General features: G+C 60.3%; 1 non-coding gene across 1 annotated transcript; it reads right to left on the reverse strand.

Moving 5' to 3' along the window:
• Positions 1–1,046: 1,046 nt before the first annotated feature.
• On the reverse strand, positions 1,047–1,199 carry LOC142794432 (5.8S ribosomal RNA). The gene has a single exon (XR_012892336.1). It is a non-coding gene; the product is annotated as a 5.8S ribosomal RNA (ribosomal RNA).
• Between the last annotated feature and the right edge of the window lie 2,618 nt (positions 1,200–3,817).

Here is a 3,817-nt window from a genome sequence, read left to right on the forward strand (position 1 = left end):
CGGCTTCCCCGCTGCACGCGTGCGGCGCACAACCGGTGTGACGTGGAAGTGACGGGACACGTTCGTAAACCCATCGCGAACCGAGTACGACGCCCTACCAAGTGCGCCCGCAACCCTGTACAGGGTCACATCTTCACAAGGCTGGCAAGCGGCATTCCGCTGCGCGCGTGCGTCGTCCGAGCAGTTGCGTGATAAACGACCGTGTCGAAAGCCCAAACACCGCCGAGGCCAGTCGCCGCCGCCGCAAGGGCAGCCACGCAGCCTGGCGAGAGGCATCGTCTCGTGTAGCGTCGCCCCCGCCCCAACTGGAGTGGCCCAGTTTTTTGAACGGGACGGGAACTGCGAAGCACTTAGACCGACGGCGGACTACGACGAGAACGCCTTAAGCTTCGCCAACGTTTCGCCAACTCGTGCGGGAGACTTTTTCCGCTTCGCGGCAAGTCGTCGCGCCGTGCTCTCCGCATCAACCGCGTACGCAGCGAACCGCAAACGTCGGGCGCAGCCTCCTCACCTCCCTGCGCTTTGCGCGCGAACGTTCCCTGTTCGCGCGGCAAAGCCTGGAGGAGGCACGGCCCCGCAGCGTGTTCGAGCGCCCGGTCTACGGGACACCCTGCTTACTTCGAGGGCAACAAGCGCAACGCAAGGCTGCGATCTCGCGCACTTTGCGCACGGCTGGAGAAGCTTTGCTGGCCGGCTTTCGCTCCTCGTGTTTACCGTGCGTTAAAGTTGCGCGTCCGTGGCTCTCGCAGCTCTTGCGCGCCCGGTCGCAGAGAGGAGTACGCAACCTCGACCGCACTTTCCCTGCAGGCTTCCTTCCGACTCGAAGTCCTGCGGCGGTCTCAACGAGGTGCCACATCCTCAATGCAGTCGGTCGCCCCCGTTTCGGTTGGGCTCTGGCACGACGGTCGCCACCGTCTCGCCCTTGAGTGGCCGCTGTTGGCGCTCGCTGTGAGGTGTTCAGCGTGCTGTCCGTGTTGCCGACGCGGTCAAAACGAGTCGACGGCTCACGTTCCCTTGTGCGCCGAAGGCTCTCTTGATATGTGATCCGACCCTCAGACAGACGAAGCCAAGGGAAGACCCAAGGCCGCAATGTGCGTTCAAAGAATCAGTGCTCAGTGTGTCCTGCAATTCACACCAAGTCTCGCAGCTGGCTGCGTTCTTCATCGACCCGAGAACCGAGTGATCCACCGCTTAGAGTCGTGAAAAAGTGTTTGTTCAATTCCGTACAGTCAAAACCAAACGTTTCTGGCACTCGGCCAAACAGTGGCCAAGAAGGGCGCTTTTCAGCGCACGCTTGGACTCCAAAACTCTGCCGCGCCTTTTTCGGCTGCCGCAAATCGAGCAAACGGTGTGTTTCGGACGGCGTTTCGCTTCCGCTACTTGCGAGTGCTTTCGTGGTCCACCCCTCTATAAATACTCGGGAGGCGTCGAAGCCGGTTCTCCAAGCCGGACCCGTAGGTATCGTTGTGTGCTCGCTCTCATTGGCCCGCCTAACCAGAAAATGCCTGCGGTACACCCATTTGGATAAGAGTGCACGCAGATGCGGGCCTCGACGGCTACACATTTCCTCGGGCGGCCGCCTCCCGGCCTCCGTGGAGCGCGGGATGCACGGTCCCATCGACAAGCCTCTCCCGTTTTTACCGTGGCGTCGCGGTTCACCACGGCGGGCGGGTCGGTCTCCTCCGCATAAAAAGGGGGACCCCCGCTTTTTGTTCCACGAAATCGCACAAGCTTTTTTCGCATCCACGGTTTGCCACCGCACACCAAAATGCCGATCCGGCTGCCTACTTTAGCCAACAGGTGGAGCCAGGCGCGCCGTACTTGCGCGGCACTTCCCACGTCCACCGAAGTCGGTGCCAAGGACCACTTTCGGCGCCGGAGCCGCGTACGAGCCTACTCGAGGCGGAAGAACGAAGCCAGCAAGGGCCTGGCCGCAAGTGCGTTCAATTGTCGGGACGTCCAAGTCCCTCGTTCTTCCGTGCTTCCTCTTTCGGCAAGTCGTTGCGGCACCTTCCCAAAGCGCGCAGACCCGCTAATCGCGACGAGCGCGACGTGGCCGTGCCGCCTTTCCCTCGGCAGCAAGCAAAACGCCTGGCAACGTCGACGCTCCCCTAACCGCGATCTCGCACCGTGTTTCGTGTGGCGAATTCAAAAGCCGGCCGGCGCTGCTGCAACCATTACGGTCGGTACGCATACGCCGCGGAGGGCGGGACGGTCATCGGAGCGTGCGGTTCCTCCATCGAGTACTGCGCACCTCGGCCGTCGCATCGCCGTGCCATGACCGGCCGCGCGTCAACGCGAACCGGTGCCAGCGAGATCCCTCGCCTGCAAGAACCGACCGGCAGCCTCCGTCACCCGAGGACGCGGAGGCGCTTGCCGCGGACGGCGGGACGGTATGCACTGGTGCACAGCGGACCCGTCACATCGCCAGTTCCTTGACCGACCGCCGACGCTTGTGCCGTTCCTCTCGTACTTGGCAGTCGCCGCGCGATTGTCGGGTCTCGTTCTTGCACGCTCGAACGGTCGGGAGGGCACTCGGCTGGCGTTTCGGGAACGCGCAGCCTCGCCTTCTACCGACGTAACCACGACTCGCCGTTCGCGCTCCGCCGCTCCTGTTTACAGTACTAGGCGGTCCCGCAGCGGTCGGGTCGCGCATTTCGAGCGCTTCGAGCCACGGTGCAGTGGCGGGTCGAAAGCCGACCTATGAGTGCGTTGCGCCGTTTGTACCCGCGTCCGCCACCTGGCCGACCGTCCAAGGTCGCGGTGTTGGCGTCCGCTGGGCGCAACAATTTGTCACGGGGTGCCGCTCCACATTCAGGCAGCCCCGTGGGGAAAAGCCGACCCCGCGTCCAAACGGGGTCAGCGGCAGAAAGTGTCGGGCGCAGACGCAGCTGAGGCGCTCACCCTTCACAATCCGTTAATGATCCTTCCGCAGGTTCACCTACGGAAACCTTGTTACGACTTTTACTTCCTCTAAATGATCAAGTTTGGTCATCTTTCCAACAGACCGGCGCAACCGAAAGGCCGCGCCGGACATCGGTCCGAAGACCTCACTAAATCATTCAATCGGTAGTAGCGACGGGCGGTGTGTACAAAGGGCAGGGACGTAATCAACGCGAGCTTATGACTCGCGCTTACTGGGAATTCCTCGTTCAAGGGGAACAATTGCAAGCCCCTATCCCAATCACGAAAGAAGTTCCACGGGTTACCCAGTCTTTTCAGACAGGGATAAAGACACGCTGCTTCCTTCAGTGTAGCGCGCGTGCGGCCCCGGACATCTAAGGGCATCACAGACCTGTTATTGCTCTGTTTCGTGCGGCTAGGAGCCGCTTGTCCCTCTAAGAAGGTTGTAAGGTGCTGGGAACCCCGCACCTATTTAATAGGCTAGAGTCTCGTTCGTTATCGGAATTAACCAGACAAATCGCTCCACCAACTAAGAACGGCCATGCACCACCATCCACCGAATCAAGAAAGAGCTCTCAATCTGTCAATCCTCCCAGTGTCCGGGCCGGGTAAGTTTTCCCGTGTTGAGTCAAATTAAGCCGCAGGCTCCACTCCTGGTGGTGCCCTTCCGTCAATTCCTTTAAGTTTCAGCTTTGCAACCATACTTCCCCCGGAACCCAAATACTTTGGTTTCCCGGAAGCTGCCCGCCGAGTCATTTGAGTAACTCAGGCGGATCGCTGGTTGGCATCGTTTATGGTCAGAACTAGGGCGGTATCTGATCGCCTTCGAACCTCTGACTTTCGTTCTTGATCAATGAAAACATTCTTGGCAAATGCTTTCGCAGTAGTTCGTCTTGCGACGGTCCAAGAATTT

Source organism: Rhipicephalus microplus, unplaced genomic scaffold (genome assembly GCF_043290135.1).
Source record: "Rhipicephalus microplus isolate Deutch F79 unplaced genomic scaffold, USDA_Rmic scaffold_421, whole genome shotgun sequence".
Taxonomy (NCBI): domain Eukaryota; kingdom Metazoa; phylum Arthropoda; class Arachnida; order Ixodida; family Ixodidae; genus Rhipicephalus; species Rhipicephalus microplus.